This window comes from Passer domesticus, chromosome 9 (genome assembly GCF_036417665.1).
Source record: "Passer domesticus isolate bPasDom1 chromosome 9, bPasDom1.hap1, whole genome shotgun sequence".
NCBI classification, from domain to species: Eukaryota; Metazoa; Chordata; class Aves; order Passeriformes; family Passeridae; genus Passer; species Passer domesticus.
Window position 1 is genome coordinate 43,443,827 of NC_087482.1, and position 19,542 is coordinate 43,463,368.

At 45.3% G+C, this 19,542-nt stretch overlaps 1 long non-coding RNA gene across 3 annotated transcripts in view; it reads left to right on the forward strand.

The window, feature by feature from the left end:
* LOC135308205 (uncharacterized) overlaps positions 1-19,542 on the forward strand; it is a 117,037-nt gene that overhangs the window by 95,852 nt on the left and 1,643 nt on the right. The window contains exons 4-8 of one of the 3 annotated variants that reach the window (XR_010368741.1): positions 9,635-9,723; positions 11,622-11,817; positions 14,969-15,111; positions 16,323-16,417; positions 17,790-17,909. This is a non-coding gene — a long non-coding RNA (uncharacterized LOC135308205). The remainder of the gene's footprint in view (positions 1-9,634; positions 9,724-11,621; positions 11,818-14,968; positions 15,112-16,322; positions 16,418-17,789; positions 17,910-19,542) is intronic. The other 2 variants (XR_010368742.1, XR_010368743.1) reach the window with 2 other exon arrangements.

Genomic DNA, 19,542 nt, shown 5'->3' on the forward strand with positions numbered 1-19,542 from the left:
AGTTTTTACAAAGCAGCATCATCCTGTAAATCCTCTCAGTGGGGCTCTGGGCTGGTCTGGAAGCTCCAGCTCAGAGCACATGTTTGATGAGGTGTCAGTATTCCATCTGCCCTGGAAAGGAGCCTGCTGCTCCCTGGTTTTAAACCCCTTCCCACCACACATCTGGGGGCAGCCCAGGGCTGGATTCTCCTGCCTTCAGTGCAAGGTGTGCTCTTGGACAGCATTTTCCTCCTGGTATTTGTGGAGAGACCAAGAATCTGGTCTGGGAGTGATGGACTTTGGGGGATGGTGCCTTGGGGGTGGTGAGGGGCAGTGCCAGCAGTTTGGGGGGAGTCCTCTGATTTCTGAGAGAGCTGAAGGCTGCCAGGATGCCTCAGCACCAGGGTTGGGGCAGGTTATGCTTTGGGAGTGCTTCACAGGAAGGAGTCAAGGATCAGTTTTGCCAGTGAAATTACCTGCCCTTGGTCCAACTCTGTGGAATTTTAATAGTTCTGTGGTTGAAGGGACAAAAGTGATTATGAGCTGGACTGGGGGAAAACGAGCTTCTTGAAAGTGATATTGCAAATGGAATTGCAGAGTTGGGAGTGTTACACCTTGTTAATTAAATTTTTGGTGCTTGTTGATTAAACTTTTGGTCCTTGTTAATTAAATTTTTGGTCCTGGCTAAGTGGTGCCCTTGTCTTTGCAGGGTGCAGGTTGTTCATATTCCTCTCCAAACCCTTCCCTGCTGCCAGAACAGCCTGGAACCCTCCCTAACAGGTTTCCCTTTTCTTTCTCAAACAGACCAAGACATACTGCAGATATTTTAACAGTTTTAGCATGGATTGTTGTGCTCAGAATGCAGTTGTTATTTCTTTGCCAGCAATACACTGGAAGGAGCAGCCCTCCACTGCTGCTGGCTTCCCTTCCCTCCCATACAATGTGTGTGGGAGGGATTACTTCCCTGAGATAGACAAGAAATCCCACACTGAGCTCTTCAATGTGTTTTTCTTACAAAGAAAACAAATATGAAGAAGAATGTGGAAAAAAAAAATCAATGTTTCAGTTGTTCAGTTTTGTATTTTCTCGGTGAGTTTTTCATCTCCCATCTTTCAAGAGTGCAAAATGAAAGTAGAGGGAGAACTGCTTAAAAAACCTACTCATAAAATTCAGCATGTCTTGATCCTTCAAACACTATTCCTCCTCCCTGAAGTGCAAGGCAAAGGGGCTGAATTAACTCTCCAGATTATTAGGAAAAAATGATAAAACACAGTGCAAATGATCCCTCCTAGGTGTGCTCACTGCATTTCCTAAACAGCTCCTGCTGCCCTTCAGGGCCTCTTCATGCAGCAGAGAACTCCAGCAGGACCAGTTTTCCCCCCTGGATTCTGTCTTTAGCTATTCTCCCCAAATATGAGTACATTTTGTCTAGACAGCTCACTTTTGACTCTAATTTTAGAGTTCACCCGATTTCAGCTATCCTGCAATATTGAGCATGTCTTTCTGAAGGCTGGGAAATCCCAGCTCTGTGTGATTTAGTTAAAATGGCTCTTGTTTAAGCAGGAATGATCTGAATTGGAAAAAAAAAATATTATAAGATCTCTCTGGAAGTAGGGAAGTCATCAATGAGGTTTGTGTGTGTTCACTGTTTCCATTTTGTATTCAATAGGCTTAGCCCCAGCTACTGCAGAAAAGTTGGGGAATTACCACTTGCAGATAAATCTTGTGTCTAAATTGTACTTCTTGGTTGCTAATTTTGCTAATTAAAATATCTATCACCCATGCACGGCCTCAGACGGATTTAAGATAGGAGCATCACTGTCTGTAATTTAATGAGGAGCTGCACATGATCCTGGGATTCTTGCCTGGGCTGGATTTTATCCCTGTGCTGGGTGGATTTGGACAATAATCCACATTTTTGTGGGAGGGTTTGGTGATGCCATCCCTGAGCCACAGGGAGCAGAGACAACAGGGCAAGGTTAATGGTTTTAAATGAGAAGAGGGTAGATTTAAACTGGGTTTAAGGAAGAATTGTTTTACAATTGTGAGGCACTGGAGCAGTTTCCCAGGATGGTGGTGGATGCCCCATCCCTGCAAATCTGGAAGATGAGGTTGGACAGCACAGCCTGGTCTGGCTGAAGCTGTCCCTGCCCATGGCACGGGGGTTTGGACTCAATGGCCGTTAAAGTTCCTTCCCAACCCAAACCAGTCTCAGGTTCTCTGGTTCTGGTTCAGCTTTGGAGCTGCCAACAGTGAAACGCCAAAATGTACAGAGCTCTGCTTGCCCACAGCCTGGAGCCTCAGCAGAATGGTTTTGTGGAAGTTCTCATCAGATTCCTGTTGGCTTGTCTCCTGAGGGAGGAGGGCTGGACCCTGTGCAGGATCTGTTCACCTCAGGGACACTCTAGGACACCTCCCACTGGGAGGAGGTAGAAAAGTGTTTTCTCTACTTTTATCTACCTTTATCTACATCTATCTATCTATCTATCTATCTATCTATCTATCTATCTATCTATCTATCATCTTTTTTCTACCTCCACTGTAGCTATGATATTTTATGAAAAATCCTTTGTTAGGATTTTTCCCTGCTGAGGAGCCTCAGAAGAGAAATGTAAACAATAATTATCTGCTGCTGTGGAATGCAACAGGTGAATCTTCCATTGGTCCATGTGGATTGTTTTCACTTGATAACCATCACAACCACCTGTGTCAAGGCTGTGAGCAGTCACAAGATTTTGTTATGCATTCTATTCTTGTCCTTTCAAGCCTTCTGATAATCTTTTTCTCCCTATTCTTTTAGTATAGTTTTAATGTAGTATCTTAATATAATATATATCATGATATAATAAACCAACCTTCTAAAAACATGGAGTCAAACCTTGTGTCTCCACACTTGGGGTGTTCCCAAGACTCCATGGAGGTACAAAAATGTTTTATCTGCTTTGTCTCCTGGACCCCCACCCTCTCACCCTCTTTGGCTTGAGGCACCAGGAAATGTTTTTGCTCTGTGTCCAAATGGGAACCAGCATTCCCTGTGCACTAATGTGCATCATCAGTCTTTCAGAGATGCTTGATTTCTGTTTGATTCTTAATTATTATAATAGTTAAGGCACTTAACATGCTTTAGTGATTTACTTCATTTAATTGGATGTAGTGATTAGAATATCTTTTATATTGCCCTCGCTGCAGTTTTAATTTAAGATTATAATCTCATGGTTCTTTTCAGCTCCTCTGGCTTTCATTTAGATACTGCTTTTCTTTTCTGATTTCATTTTGTTTATTCGTTTTTCCTGCTGATTCAGTAAACATGCTGCTAGGATGATTTCTTGGGAAACCTGAGTGTGGTTATAAATACTTTCATTCAGCACAGACATTAATTAATTAAAAAAAGATATGAAAATGATGCATGAGCCTGTGCTCAGCCTCTGGAGTTGTTGCTTTTTGCAGTAATTTGCTAGAATTAAGAAAAGAAAAAAGAAAAGAAATTATTCTCTTGATGGGGCATGTGAAATGAGGAGCTGGAAAGGGGTAATGTGAGACACAGACTCTGTGTGTGCCAGTGAGGCATGCCCTGCCTCAGCAGGTTGTGACCCAGTGTCTGAGATTTGCTCCCCAGAGGAGGAGCTGCTCTGGTGAAGGGAATTCAAATCTGAGGCTGTAGGATCAGTCACCAGTGCCCTGTGCTGAGGACACCAGCACAGGCACTGGGGAGGAGGGAGGAGAGGAGAGCAGGGAGTGCTGAACAAGCTCATTCTGTGTGATTTGAGGAGCAAACAAGCATTTCTCTGCAGGGACAGTGGCAGATTCTCCAAATTAGTCTGACACATACAAAAGCATGTTCTTTTTTCCTCTTGGTGCTGCACAAAATCACACAGATAATCCAGTTGGTTTGTCACTATACAAATATATAGTATCTGTATTTTTTTTTCCCTGCTCCAATGCCAAATTCCAGGAGTCCTCCATGGCTGTTGTGCTCCTGTCAGAGGGGAAGGGCCAACACAGATTCAGGCATGCACAGAAACTTGGAGACCAGCAGGAGAGGAGTGGCTGCTTTGTGAGAAATTCCCACTTGCAATTAGGCTGAGAAAGCTCAGACATCCATTTTAAGGGCTGCTCAGTGCTTGGGGCTTTGTCCAGCTGAAATCCACGGAGGTAGCAAAGTGTTTTATCTGCTTTCTCTCCTGGCAGCACAGCTACTGCAGCAGGAGCAACAGGGTTGGCTTGAATCCTAACACAGAACTAAAATTACAAAACCCCCAATCCTCATATTTAAAATGTACCAGGGATCTTGCTCAAAGAGAATAAGGGATGGGGTGCCCTGTGCTTCCTGTCCAGCAGTGGCCACTCCAGGAAGGGAATATCCTCATCCCTCATGTCCCTCTGGTCACCCAGGGCTGGGGAGCAGCTGGAAACACACAGAAAAAGGGCTCCTTTTTCTGCCAGGCCACCTGATGAGGTGAGAGCCAGTGGTGCATGCAGGGCCTGAGAACAGCCTTTGATGAATTAGTGATTTAGCCTGGCTCATCCCTCTCGTGTGCCCCTGCACGGAATCCCCTCCCGGGCTGTGGGACTGCCCCTTTCATCCCTGAGAGCTGAGCTTTGCACTGGGAAGGTTCCCAGTGAAATCAATTAGGTTTTGTGCAGATCAGGGTGCACCTCAATGTGATTTCGGGTACCTGGGCCTGGCCCTGGGCTACCACAGCATCTGCTCTGACCGTGCTGGAGCATCCCAGGCACTGCCTTGCCATGAGACATCAAAGTAGCTCCAGTGCTTGGAGCTGCCAGCTGTCAGGGCTATGATACACATCCTAGAGCACTAAAAGTGTTGTTATGAGTGCAAAAATATTAACAAATCGTCGGTTATTTAAAGGGAATCATTTAGGGCTCATCTGGCTAATGAGGAAGAAAAAACAGAGCTGAGCACTTGCTCTGAGTTGTAGGGAGACGCCTGAGATCAGCTGTGGTAGGAAACTATCAGGGAGCACACCTCGTTAGCTCCCTTGTGGAAAACTCCTTATCTGCCTCTTATTAGTCTTCCATTAATTAAAGTTCCAGAATTCAGTATTTTTTGTTAGCTGTTCTCTCAGCATGAAATTCGGCTAATTCTTCTACTATTGGAAACAAAGCTCCCAGAATGAAGTTTATTCTTACAGTGTTCTTGCAGTTATTTATTTCATAGTGCTGTCATGCATGGATGAATTTATATGATGCTCTGATGACCTTTAGAAATTCTTCTGATTAAATGCTGTTCTACTTCATTATGACATTTCTGTACTTGTAGTACCCGATTTGATGTGTACAGCTTAATAACACAACTAGACATGAATGCTAATAACTTTACAATTCATTGCATTGCTATTTTTTAATGTAGATGAATTTTAAAACAAGTTTCTCTTGCTGCGGGCTTACATGAATCATATAAATTAGAAGGTAACAAAAGAACATATTAGCATTTGTTAGCCTGGATGCACAAATTTTGTAGTAACCATTTTAATATGTACTACAACTTTTTCAGCCTCAAGTTTAATATGTACTACAACTTTTCACCCTCGATTTTTCAACCAACATCATAATTGAATTGGTTTCCTTCTTGCCCAAGGATAATGATTTTACACTGATGGAATCATTATTAGATTCTAAGGATTATACTGATGATGCCTGTTTTACATAGAGCTAAAAAAAATTAAAATTATTCAACCGCAAAACACTTTTCTACACAAAGGCTACTGTAAGTTGGAGATAAATGAATTAATTATTGTGTTTAGAGTTGTTGTTAATATCCAGCATCCATAACTCTGTGCAGGGGGTGTGGAGGACTTTTGAAAGCCTCATGCCAGGGTGTGCCCTTGAAGTGCTGCAGGTGGGAGGTGGCAGTGCTGGAGCTGCTGCTGGGCAGGCATGTGTTCATCGAGGCAGGAGAGGGCTCCTGCAGACCTGCAGGGCAGGCAGGAACTCCTCATCCCCAGCAACAGCCTCCAGCAGCGGGAGGAGAAGCAGAGGAGAGGTGGGAGAGGGGGAGGAGGAGGCTTTGCCGAGGTTTTTTACTGGGGGGAGCTGGGTCTTGGTTCTGTTGGGGTTTGGAAGGGCTGCCCGTGCTCCACCTCAGCTTGCTGAGGGGTAAAATGGCCTGAATTGGTCCAGAGTGGGTGAGACCCAACTCAGCTGCATCCATCACTTCTCCCTGAACATCCAAGCACTGCTTCTGGGATGGAGGGAGGGGAAAACAAGCCAGGTTAAGCATAAATGATGAATTTCTGCTATCCTGAAACCCATCAACATTTCATGGGTAATTACACTTCAGGCTGCAGAAATAGCTGTTGAATTAATTGATTTTGCAGTTACATCCTGATGTGCTGAGTGGGTGTTGGTCTGCGTGGACGTGTCAAAATAACATCTTCAAAAGTCTCTGGGGTGAAAGACATTTACCTCTGTCTGTTGAGTAATCAGCAATTAGAATACAATATAAATAGCTGAACATGAGGAAGAAAAGCCTTTAAATGCATGAAATATTTTTTTGCAATTTTTACCTGTCAAATATAAAAGTGCCTGGAACTGAGAGTCAGCAAGTAGTCCTCTTCCTCTGGCTTTTTAAAGCTGGAGGTTAACCTCAATTAAAAAAAATATTTTAAAATCAGGTTTTTTTAAGCATCTCTTTAAAATAATTTTCAATCACCGATAAGAGAGAAGTCAGCATAACTCCAAGGGGCTGAGCTTCTGCATGGTTTTAAAAAGCCTTTGTGCTTCATGCCTGCTGCTGGGTGTCACTGCTGAGGTCAGGGAACATGATTGCTTCCCCTCACCTCAGCTTCAGTCAGTTTTATTCACTCCAAAAACAAGAGCAAGGAGCTGCACCAGCTGTAAACTTGCACTTACTCCCCTAATTGTGTACAGAATGATCAATATATAAATCAAATGCTATGTCCTTGCTGCATTAAAACATTATCAAAGTCCTGTTCTCCCCAGCTCCTGTAACGGGGCTCCGGGAGCAGCACGGAGCTCCTGTTGTGCCTGGTTCAATAGTTTCCCTAAGCTGAGATGTAAACTTGTCTCTAAAAGAAAAAACAAGCTGACCTACAGGTAATAGAGCTGCATTGAATTCATCTCGAGCACATGTTAAATTTTCTTGACACCATTACCCTTTTCCTTAGGAAACTTCAGAGTGGTTTTGATTAATAATGAAAATAAGGAAAAACAACCTGTAAAAGCAAACCAGGAGAACTCAGTGGCCCATCTACTTTCAACCTTTTGCTCTTTGTATTCTTAGCAAAAGAAACAAAATCTCATCAAGCTTTCTTTTCAGCATTGCACAGGGCTTTAGACTATTTCCTATGCTCAGTTCTTTGGAACAACAAAACAAAATAATTAAGGTGTTTCCAGCAATGTTAAATCAAGTCGATAACAGGAGACAAGATCTCCAGATCCCAACCCAGGCTCTGCAAAGCACTTATTGAACAACCTGGGCTAAATTGTTTAACCTATTTGCTGCTGCTCCCCTGTCTTTAAAGTGAAGGCACACAAAACTTTCCCTGCCCTGGCATCCATCACTGTGGTGTTGGTTTTTGTTTTGGGGGCTTTTGGAAGAAACATCCCTAGAAAATCCTGGGGCTTTTCCAGCTGATTGAGGTTTTGATAGGGACCAGGCTCTGTGTCTCCAAGGCACAGGTGAGACACCCCTGAGCCTCACCTGGGGGTGATTTCACCCCTTTTAGCTCCAGGTGTAAATCCCCACGTGCCTGGCTGCTGGGAGCAGAGCAGCTCAGAGGGCACAGCCCCACAGCTCTGAGTCTCTGCTCCTTCACCACCTTCATCATCAGCATCAACTTTGGGGTTTTCGTGCTCCCCAGAGCTTGAATTAGTCTAAAAATTGGCCAGATTTCTGTAGATCTCTAGAGGAAGAGTAAAATCTGTTGTTGCAGTAAAGGCTCATTATAGACGTGGTGTTATGTTTCATAAGGGATCAGTTTGGGAACATCTGTCATTGCTCTGTCACAGAAGGTGAAGAGTGGAGCTGCTGAGAAGCTTCAAGTTGAGTTTGGGGGATTGGGAATGATCAGGGATTTGCTGAAAACTTGCTGTAATTAAAGGGTTGCTGTCAGAGGCCAAGGAGGCAGAAAAATGTTCCTTCCTCAGCTGCTGTGCCCTCTGCTGAGTTCATCCTGACTTCCAGCCTTTGATGGAGTGTTAAATTTGGAGGTGGAAGAGGGGATGTCTTGTCTGAGGGATGCTGTGGTGACTCGTGAGGGTGTCCAGTGTGCACAGGCATGGAGGAAAGGAGCTGGCTCCCTGATCTCCCACCCAATCCCCCAGATTACCCCAAAGGCTCTGCAGGGAGTGTGCTGTACCCCAGCTGCCTGACTGGAACAACCAAATCTGCTGCACCACTAAAGAAACCTGGCCTACAGCCTTGGAGAAGACCTTTTCCTTGGCACAGGTGATCCCAGTGGGGTCTGTATGAGGAATGCCCAAAGGCAGGAGGAGTTCCTGAGGACTTTGGGCAGAGCAGATCCCCTGGTCTGTGTCCTCATGGAGTGACCACAGGACAGAGATCTCCTGTCCCTCTCAGACCATGCCTTGAACAATTTGGGTGCATTCTGCCAGGTTTGTGGCCTCCCTCTTTGCAAAGAATAAGATTCTGCATTTTTAGGAGAAAAGATTCATTCTTCTGTTGTTTCCTTTCCAATCATTTCCTTTGGTGCAAGTGTGAATGTTACCAAGTGTGTCTCAGAGTGAGGGAGCTCACGTTAGGCTGAGATGGTGCCTTTAATGTACAGTGCTCATAGGTTGGATGGGTGCATTAATCATATTCCTATTGCCTTTGTTATGGAAATGGCAGAAACAGGCTCTTGGGGTTTTTTTAAATTAAAAAAAAAGGAAAATGGGTTAGGTTTTTTTTTTTTTTTTTAAAGATGTGCTATATTTCAGCATCTAATGAAGAGGAAATAATGATGACTGTGCACTGTAATGTGTATTAGAGCACTAATTAGACTATAGCAGAACTGCTTACAGATATCTTTTAAACACCTGCTTGGTAATTTTCAGCCCCACGTGCTCCTCCATTCACCAGAGCAGGCGTGGTGGGAGGACTGAGGTAACACTGAATCATGAAACAGAGCACACAGCAGCCTCCAGTTCTGTCTTTTGTTTGCCCTGCTGTAAGAAAAGGATCAGGTGGATGGTTATTGAGGGGCCCTTTGCATGGGCTGGATCTCTATTGCCTGTGGCAGCTTTTGGGAAAGGAGTCAGATACATTTTTTGGCTTCCTTGTGAGCATCCAAAGGCAGTTGTTGTCAGGACAAAAACTCCCAGTTCAGACTCTGATCCTGCTTGTCTGTTAGACCAGAATGTTCTGCATTGTGCCTCCAACATTCACTTATCATTGATTTAGTTGTGAGTGTGTGTTTTTGAGGCCATTAAAAGCTCTAAATCTGGAAATAATGTTGGCCTTCATTTTTAAAGCTGTTTTGAAGTTGTCTTTCACTGCCATAAGAAACACAAATATTGTCACTCTGTTTCTCATTTGCTTTTACATTTCTGTCAATTATTTAAATAATTGAATTCTAAATATGAATTACAAATGAGCCCAAAATCAAGTAGACATTAGAGTTCCTAACTCAACCATACCTGTGATTGTTGTTTCTCTCAACTCTTCCCAAAGGAAACATTCATGACTCCATGTTCAGGTGTTGGAGGATGTGGAGCTGTTGGTGCCTGAGATCTGAGCACAGCCCAATGAGGGTGCTACAGGTGAGCAGCTCTGATTCAAAGCCTTTAAGTGTTTTTTATCTTTGCAATGAAAATTTTCAGCAGATGCACTAAATCCTGAGATGGTCACGTGTTTAAATGGAGTATGACCACATTTGTCATGGGATAATGCATTTAAATGTAACCAGCAATATTTTCATTCATAGGTATATCAAACTTATTTTCTGTATTTTGAAACTTTTGGTAACTCCCTGCAATTTCATAAAAGCCCATTTCAGGTGGTCATTGAGGGCTACAACTGATCTCATCCCCTCTGAGGGATCAGTTCTCCCTTGCAGAGGTGCTGCTGCTTTATGTAACTTCTGCTCTGAGCCCTGAATGCAGCAGTAAAATTTGGGTAACTTAATGCAGCCCCCACAGACAGGACAGAGCTGAGGAGGAGGAGCGTTCTGGGGAGTTCAGCTGTCCTTGGTAGGACTGGAGTCCCAGAAAAGGAAAAGATAAAGGACCAGGTAAGAGGTGAATGCAAGTAGCATCAGATGCCACAGGCAGGTGTGAAGGCAGAGAGAGAAAAGGAGAATCTCCTTTTCTCTTCCTCCCTCTTCAGGAGAGCCTGTCCAGGCTATGTGGCAGAGGTACACATTCATACCTGCTGCAGTGGCACTCTGGGAGGCAGACATGTGGAATTTCTCAAGGTGCTTTGGGGCTGGTGGCAGAGAAAATCCCCGAGATTTCAGTGTCCAATATTGACTGTCCTGAAGGGATGCCCCAGGGACTGCAGTAATGGAAGTGCTGCCCTTGGGATGGGAGGTTTGCAGGCAGAAGGTAACAAAAAATTTACTCCAAAAATAAGACAAGGGACTTATTTGGATACAGCAATTAGCTAAAAATTGTTCCCAGCAATTTTTGTCATGTTCCTCACAGGGATAAGTGATGCTCTCAGCACCAGCAGTGCTTGTGGAGGCAGCAGAGCAAAGCACAAATGCATTCATGCAAGGGACCTGGGAGGCCAGGAGCCGAGTCTGGCAGAGCCCCAGGTGGCTGCTCTGCCTTGCTGAGCCAGCCTGGTGGCTCGGTGATGCCAGCTGCCTGTCCCCTGTCCCCCAGGTGTGGCACGGGTGGCACCCGGGAGCCGAGCTCGCCAGGGAGGAGCTGAGCAGGGACCTCCAGGGCTTCTGAGAAAGGCAAGCTCATCTCTCAAGTGATGCTGCTGGGGCTTCCCTTCAGTTCTGTGGGAAACCATCTCTCTACCAGGAGGGGAATGTGAGGGGACTTGGAATGGGCCTTTGAAATTCCACTGAGTGCAGCTGTGCTGGGAAGTCTGAGGGGGTTTTGCCTCCACTCTCAGTGCTGGGGTGTCATTCCCTGGTCTGTGCCCATCTCTCCCTCCCTTTTGGCTTCAGAAGTGGTGTCCCCTCTCCAGAGGAGATGGAGCCATGTGCCACTTCACCAGCATGAGATAAATGGCCAGTTGAGAAGAGCTGAAATAAAAACCCTCTGGAGGGTGTGCACTGCTGCCTGGGGTCAGATCAGTCCCTCCAGGGGCCCTTCCCTAGCAGCTCCCCAGTGCATGTCAGGTGAATCCAAGGATCTTGGCTTGTATTGCTGTTTAATTGCTCACCTATTCTAAGACACGAGCCATACCAATCTAATCACAAACCCAAACAAAGCAGCAGTCACTCCAGTCCTTTATCTCTTGGCAGGCAACAGCAAGCCCTCATCTCTTATCCACTCTGCATACACACAATTTTTCTGCAGCCTTCATCAGCACCAGGAATTCAACAGCTGAGGCCAACATTTATCTCAGTAAATCCAGCATGTGTGTCTGCCCCTGCCCTGACTATTCAAACACGCAGCCACATCAGAGCTGCTTGTTTGGAGGGCGATGACAAGGGTCATAATTTTATTCTTTATCTCCCGCTCCTGGATGCCAAGGCAAGGCAGGAAACAGCATCCTGGGGAGCTCAGGGGTGTGGATGACAACGCTGCCGTGCCTGGCTGTTCATCAGGGTGTCACAGGAGGATGAGGAGCAGCGGGAGGCAGAGCTGAACATCCGTGCCCACAGCCCTGGTGCCAGCCCTGCCAGCCCCTCCAGTTGCATGGGGAGAAGCCAAAGAGCAGAATTGCCATGTCAGGTAGGAAAGCTTCAGCCTGGTCCAAAATCAGCTTAATTTCTGAAGATGAGACAGGTTTGAATTGAGTTTGAATGTCTCATACTTCCCTCAGGGCTGTGTTTTTGGGAAAAATGTTTCGTTCGGCTGCTTTCCGCTCACGCGGCATTTACGTGCCTAAAAGGATTCAGCTGTCAGAGCCTGACAAGCGCTGAAAACCTCTTGTTAAGGTCACTGGTATCAGAGAAATGTCTCTCCTACAACATCCCAGTGAATCAGGGCCACTGGCACTGGGAGACAGGGACTGCTGTCAAGGCACTGTGCTGCAGACAGGACCGTGCCCTGCTGTCCTGGCACGGCGTCTCCTCCCGAGGAGAGCCGTGCAACTCTGCTCCAGCTAAGTGCAAAAAAACCCCAGCTCTAAACATCCCTGACCTTTCAATTCAGGCTGCGGCGAACAGATCTGCTGCTAACCAAAAATCCAGGCTTGCTTTCATGTGCCTGAGCGTTCGGGGAATAGATGTAGCTTAACATGCAAATGCTGGGCTTCCTGCAGCACGCCGCTGCTTTTCAAGCTCTCTCATTTCATGCTGTTACCTCCATCCCTGCTGTGTCTGTGAAAAGAGCCTCTCTGAGGAAAAGTTTCCCACAGACACAAAACCTGACTGATGCTGTAAAAAAAACCCAACAGCCAGTGACTTACGGTTTAATTTCTAAATGCAGTGTCCATCTGCAGCCTGGCAATCAGCAGCATCTCTGCTGCTGGCGTGTGGAGAAGCCAGCCCCTCACTCCCTCAGGTTTCTGGGTGTGTGTTTTATGTATTTGTCCTCATGTTTAAGTGAAGAAGTCCTGAATTTGTGAGCTGGGAGTCCTGTCCTGCCATAGGTGCACAGGGGAAGGTTTTCTCTCTGGAGCAGTGATGCTCCAGTGCCCTTTGATCATCTGAGCATCTCTGTGTCCGAGTTCCCATGCTCACAAAATTCAGTGTTCTACACAAAGTGGGAAATAGATATCTCTTGTCCCAGGTAACGAGCCATAAGAGAGGGAAAATGGCCTCAAGTTGTGCCAGGGGAGGTTTAGATTGGATATTACAGAGAATTTCTTCCCTGAAAGGGTTGTTGAGCCCTGGAACAGACTGCCCAGGGCAGTGGTGGGGTCACCAACCCTGGAGGGATTTAACAGAGGTGTAGATGTGGTGCCTGGGGATGTGGTTTAGTGGTGACCTTGGCAGTGCTGGGTTAATGGTTGGACTTGATGATCTTAAAAGTCTTTTCTTCCCTAAATGATTCTGTGGTTCTCTGTTCAAACGCTTTTTTCCTTATCATCACTGAAAAATGTCCTTTAAGCCCATGTACAGGAGCTGCTGGGCAGGTGGGGCTCGCCAACAAATAATGTTTTCTTGGCACTTGAAATATCTCCCTTGAACCTCTCTTCAATCCTTAAACAACACATGATGCATTATTAACAGGTGAAATAGACAAAATGTTCAATATTTCTTTAATTCTCTTTTTATTCTCTTCTAACTTCAATTTTTTCCCATTCTATGCCACTACCATATAATCCAACATTTTAAGCATATTGTCCCTCATAGTGTCTGCTAAAATTTATAAGCTTGTCTGGTTATTTTGGCCACAGGAGACATCATGAATTCCATCAGCAATTGCTCTGCTTGGGAGCTGGTCCCAGCCCTGTGCTGCCCCAGTAGGAGCAGTGAGTCAGGAGCTGCTTTGGGAATGGCAGGACTCATGTGGCTGCACCTCAGCTGGGCTGGGCTTGGAGAAAAGAGCACGTGGAATATTGGAAATTCATTGAAACTTCATAGAAATGGGGTAAAAAATGAGATTTAAATCTGATTTTCAGCAATTCAGTCTTGAAGTTGTAGCTGTGTGTAAGGGAGCCCATGAGCAGATGATCCAGGCCTAGAAATCAAACCATGGTCTCTGAAATCTGGGCTTTCATCCCAAACATGCAGCTGGGTGTTCATGCTCCCCAGGTGTGAGGGAGAATTCTGACCCACGAGGCTCCAACAAAATCGAGAGATATTTGGTTAAAAGCCCCTGAGGAGGGGCCTGAGCCCGTCCCACACTTTCTAGCACAAACTCCAGTTATCAGGGAAGTGGCCCCAGGCTGCAGAACCTCCTCTTGGACTCCAAGAGCAGGAATGACTTGCTCAAGGAAAAGGAGGTGCTGGGAGCAATGCCTGGCTCTCAGGGGGGCTTTTTCTCATAGTGTTCGTGCCCACATGGCAGCACTGTGACCCCTCAGTCACCTTTTCCATCCGAGCAATCACCCAGCACAGATGGGCCTGCCTCTGGCAGCTCCAGAACATCACAGGGCTCTCATCCTCTGAGCAAAGCCTTCCACAAGTGGCTCTCATTTAAAGCATGGCCTTTCTCCTTTCTTCCCAGAGGACAGCTAATTAAGTGCAGAAGGGACAGCTCTGCTCCTCCCAGGGCAGGCACAAGTGGGTGTTTGATATCAAAACATTGATGGTTTGGTTTGGTTCCAGCACATCAGAGAGGAGAGATGATGAACTCAGTAGAATAAATATCAACAAATGTTTTGAGCTCCCCACTTTGTCTGAGTTTACCAGAGCTGGACAGAAAGAGGTGAATTCTTGAGAAATATCTTGTGGAATAAATGTCTCTAATTTTTTACTGCAGTGGCCAGCCCCAGTTCAATCTGTGTTATCTCTCATGAGTTCTATTAATAGTCTGCTGCCAAAATTGGTGGTTGCAGCTGAGGAGCTCAGTGGAGGTTGAACCAAAGCTCTTGTCTTGCTTCCCAAGCTCTGCCTGTCCCATCCAGTTGTTTCTGGCTGCCATTTCCCAGTCAGTTTCTGTGGTGGGAAACTTTATTCTGTTTTCCTCTTGTGCATCAAAATGGCTCCAAGAGATTCTTCTCCTCCAGGCAGGAAACCCTGGAAACTCTGGATCTTTTCAATTAGCTGCATCACAAACTGATTTCTAGCCTTGTCTCCCTCCTCTTACATGAGCGATAAAATCCCTTTTCTCCTCCCCAGCTGAACTAAAAATGGCCAGTTTTTTTAACCTGCTTTTTACAAGCATGTCTGCATGGTAGAAATGAGGAGTTCTGGATTATCTTGTGTTATGTAAATATTTTTGTGCTTCCCAAACAAAGTTTTTCTTTCCCTTTGATCTGGTTCTCTTGTAGCCAGTTTAACCTCCAGAAAGAGTCAGGAGATTCACAGATATTGCCACTGGCATTGGTCCTGAGGAAAACTGGAGAGAGAAAAGAAAACTCCAAATTATGCTGTAAACAGCTCGTTTAGAAATGGATGCTCACCAAAGGAAAAGGTTGTCTTTCAGTGTCCTTTTTAAACAATTTTTTTTTCCTTAAAATAGCTGGGACCAATATAAAAATAGCATTTGCTTAGTGTGATACAAGATGAAAGTGGCTTTTCCAGGGAGGTGGCTGGGCCCCAGACTTGTCCTGCAGGCAAGATCTCAGAATTTCTGGAGTTATTTTTATCCTCCCATACTATTTGTGCCTAAATTTTTCACTGATTGCTTTGGGCTGTGCTGCCAGGGGGGTGGAACATTCCCAAAAGAAACTTTTATGGCAACTTCAACCTCCTACAAGAAGAGGCAGATTCCAGTTTCACTGATTTATTTATTATTAGAGTTATTTCACAGAGTTATCATATAGAGTTATATTTCCTAATTATAAACTTAGCACCAAAGCACCAGTACTAGAGGGAGAATAAACAGCACGTGCAGTCTGTAGATAAAATTATTAATTCCACTTAAAAGTTATTATACAAAAGATGTAACAGTAAAGATTTTGGCAGTATTTTGGGTAGAATGACAGCAGAAGGTGTGGCTGAACTCCTCGTTCTGTGCTAGGGGCCAGGACTACCAAAACGGTTTTCATCTGGAGAAAATACATATAAATAAATAAATGAAATCATATATATACATAATATAATAAATTTAATATGTATTACTCATAATATATTATATAATATAGTATATAGTATATACTATATATATAATATATAATAGATAGTAATAGATAATATATAATAATAGATAATATACAATAATATATAATATAAAAATTAAAAATTAATAATAAATAAGTAAATAAATAAAAAATAAATAAATATATAGTTATATATCTATACACACAGAGCCCATATATATAGGGCTTGCACATGTATTTTCCTGGATGTTTATCAGGCCTGATAGTACCTCCTTGAAGAAAAATTGCTTTTATTATAAAAACCAACCAGCTGAAGTTGTTATTGAGGTCGTGGGTGTGAAGGCAAGAGGAAGCACTGCCCTGGGAGCTCCTGGTGCCTCTCTGGAATCGCAGCCAGCAGGAAAACTTGGCAGAGCTTTGCTGTGCCTCAGCCCTGCCCGGGTTCAGCAGGGCTGATTGATCAGCCCAAGGCTGCAGAAATTGGGGTGAGGGATTCATTAGCCTGGGATCAGCCCTCAGCCCTGGATACACTGCTTGCTTCAAAATAGGTAATTAATGGTGCTTTATTTTTCACGTTTCCAAGGCAACACAAACCCCCAGGACATTGTTTTCCAGACCATGAACTGATGCTTTTGGCTGCTGCAGAAGCTCCCCATCTCTTCTGAAGCTGCTGAAAAGGTACCAAAGCCATATTTTTTGTCATTATAGTCTATTTACATCTTATATCCAAAAAGTAATGATGATCAGATGCCGCTGCTGAAATGATCTGCTCTCACTGCAGAACTCATTCAATCAGCAGAGAGCTGTGCTATTCAAATAGATAATTAGTGTTGTGACAAGGGTGACTGTAAATGCCTCAGTTTGGTGGCAATGTTAGGAAGTGTGACAAAAATTAAATTATTTGTCTGCCTTAAGCATGGCCCTCCTTGGATTGCTAATGAGGGAAATTCTTGTTAAACACGTGTCCTGTTCAGACTCCTTTACAGGTGCTGGGAAAATGATTTATTCTTTGTATCATCAGGGGCAGGAAAGGCAGGGCTTTCCCCTGTTTTCTCTGACTGTTTTTTGTGCTTTTACCTGAGGTAAGAGATCATTGCTTGTGCTCCAGCACAAAAGAGAGATTCCCCCAGGGACAGCAATCCCAATGGACACCTTTCCAGGGCCCATCTTGAGAAGGAATTGGCTCAGGGAGAGCCTTTGAGTGCTCCAGGCTCAGGGGAACAGTCCCAGCAAACAAAACCCAGCTTGTGCTCCTGGAAGTCCCATCCTCCCTTTGCAGCATCAGGAGGCTCCCAAGGCCCTGAGCAGGAGGATGCTGTGGAAGCAGGGAGCCCCTCTGGAGCTGCCCATTGTTACTCTGATTTTATAAGTTTTTCTAAGCCTTCTGGTGTTTATATTTTTGTAATGAACTTTCTTTCACACGCTTTATGTAAATAACTTATTTTCATTCCTTTATGGAGGAGGAGAATTTCAATGGACTGTTGGTTTGTCCAGTGTCATTGGAGAGGTGGCACTTTCACCCTCCAATCCACTGTCACTTTTGGAAATCTATAAATGTTGGAGTCAGAAAATAAAAGGTCTCTTTTTTACCTTGGGAAGAGCAGTGAGTCCACGTTGGGTTGTTTCATGTCCTGTAGTGACAGCCCATGGCTTTTGTGCAAAGGCATCACTTTTATTGTGCATTTCCATCCATGGCCACGTGCTTTGGCAGCTGGGTTCAGGTCCCACCTTGGCCCAAGGGGATGCAAACCCTCCCTGTGTGTGGGACAGCCCAGTCCTGCACCCCTGGCTCATGATGGAGCAGATCCCTGTCCCTGCTCCTGCAGTTCTGCATCCCAAGGAGTACAGGATTTGGGAGGATCAGGGCTGAGCAGGCAGCAAGGAGCTGGGCTCCCCCAGGAGTTTCTCTTCCCTGATGGACATTTTTGGCTGTCCCACTGTCCCAGGAGCTGTTTTGAATTTAAATTGTCACAGGCTGAGGCAATGAACATCCTGAAGTTGCATCCTTTCACAGGCTCCAACGGGATGCTTTTGATTCTTCCTTTTTCAGCCTCTGCCAGTGCCTTGATGCTCTCCCCACAAGGGAATTAATCACTGGGAAGGAATGGAGAGCACAGCACAAAGAGCAGGCATGGTCCAGGCCTCGCAGGACTAATTATGCTCTTAAAGGGTAAGAAAATAATCTTGGGTACATTGGGAAGAAAGTGTCTCAGTAATGCAGTAATGCTGCATGGGGTTACAGGCTTGTCTCCTATATTTGTGCATTTGAAAAAAAAAAAGAAAACGAGTTTCAAAGACACTTTTTGACCTCAAAAAGATCAGTGAGGAGTTCAAGAAAAGAAATTTAATTCCAAGTTGAGTTTACCACGTTTGCTTGACCCTTAAGGATGGAAAAAGCAAAGGAAGGATGCACATGAAGGTCCTGTGAAATTCTAATACTAAAACACTCTGATGCACAAACTGTGAAGTCTGAAAGCAGAGTTCAGACCCAAAGCAAGCGAGGAGCAGGGTATGAATTCCAACGAGGGCACTGCAGACACTGCAACCTGGCAGCTCAGGCTCTGCAAGAGCAGCCAAAGGAAAGGTGAGAGTGTTTATTGAAACACCAAACTTCTGGGGGCAGCTCTGGGGTGCATCTGAGAGCCAGGAGAGAGGACTGGCACCCACAGCCACTGGTACAAAAACAGTGAAATGGACCCCAAATTGGTGCAGGGTTATTTGAGAGGGACAGTGGGCTGTGTTTGTGGCAAATATTTGTGCACAGACACACTGGTGCCCTCTGAGGGCATCTCCTGGGGACAGTCTCCTGCCTCTGGCACCAGCTACCAGCACGAGAAGTGGCAGAGCTGGCACAGGACTGTCCTGGAGGGGATGCCCAGGGGTGCCAGTGGGTGTGCCACCCTCAGCCACCTCTGGAAACTCTTCCAAGCCAAAGGTAAGGCTTTAATAACTGCAACAGAGCTTGCTGGGGCTGCTGAATAGAATTCACGGAATGACCAGGCTGGAAGAGACCTTCAGGATCACGGAGTCCAACCCAGCCCCAACTCCTCAGCTAAAAGGTGCCTGTGCTCAGCTGGGGCTGGGCTCTTTCTCCAGGAAGCACTGACAGAACCAGAGCACACAGCCTCCAGCTGCACCAAGGGAAATTCAGGCTGGATATCAGGGAAAAATTTTTTACAGAAAGGGTGATAAAGTTCTGGAATGGCTGCCCGGGGAGCTGGTGCAGTCACCATCCCTGGGTGTGTTTAACAAAGCCTGGATGTGGCACTGGGTGCCAGGGTTTAGCTGAGGTGTTGGGGCTGGGCTGCACTCTATGATTTTGAAGATCTCTTCCAACCTGGTCATTCTGTGAATTCTGTGAGTTCAGCCTGGAAAATGAGACACTGTCCTCTTTCCTGGGCTGCTCCCTCCTCCTCAGAGCCCCAAGCTCTGGGATTGTCAGGAAATCCTTTTCCCAGAGGACCAGGCTGCTCCCAGAGCTGCTGAAGGCTCCACATCTCCCATCCCTGGCAGCTCCCAGGCTCCAAGTGCCTCTCCCCATCCATCAGCCCTGATAAAGCTGCAGAAGGTGCACTCAGGTCTGTCTGAGCTGAACACATCCCTTTTTATTGATTTGCAGTTCACAGCATTAGCATAAAACAATCGAGGTGGTTGTTTCCCCTAAGAGAGCCAGGGCCTGTTTACAAACCCATTTTATTTTCACAATTTTCCATTGTTATTTATTTCAGACAGAGCTGTCAGATGAATGCACTCCCTTATGCTGGACAGCTTGCTTTATTGCCTGTTATTAAGACATAACTGAT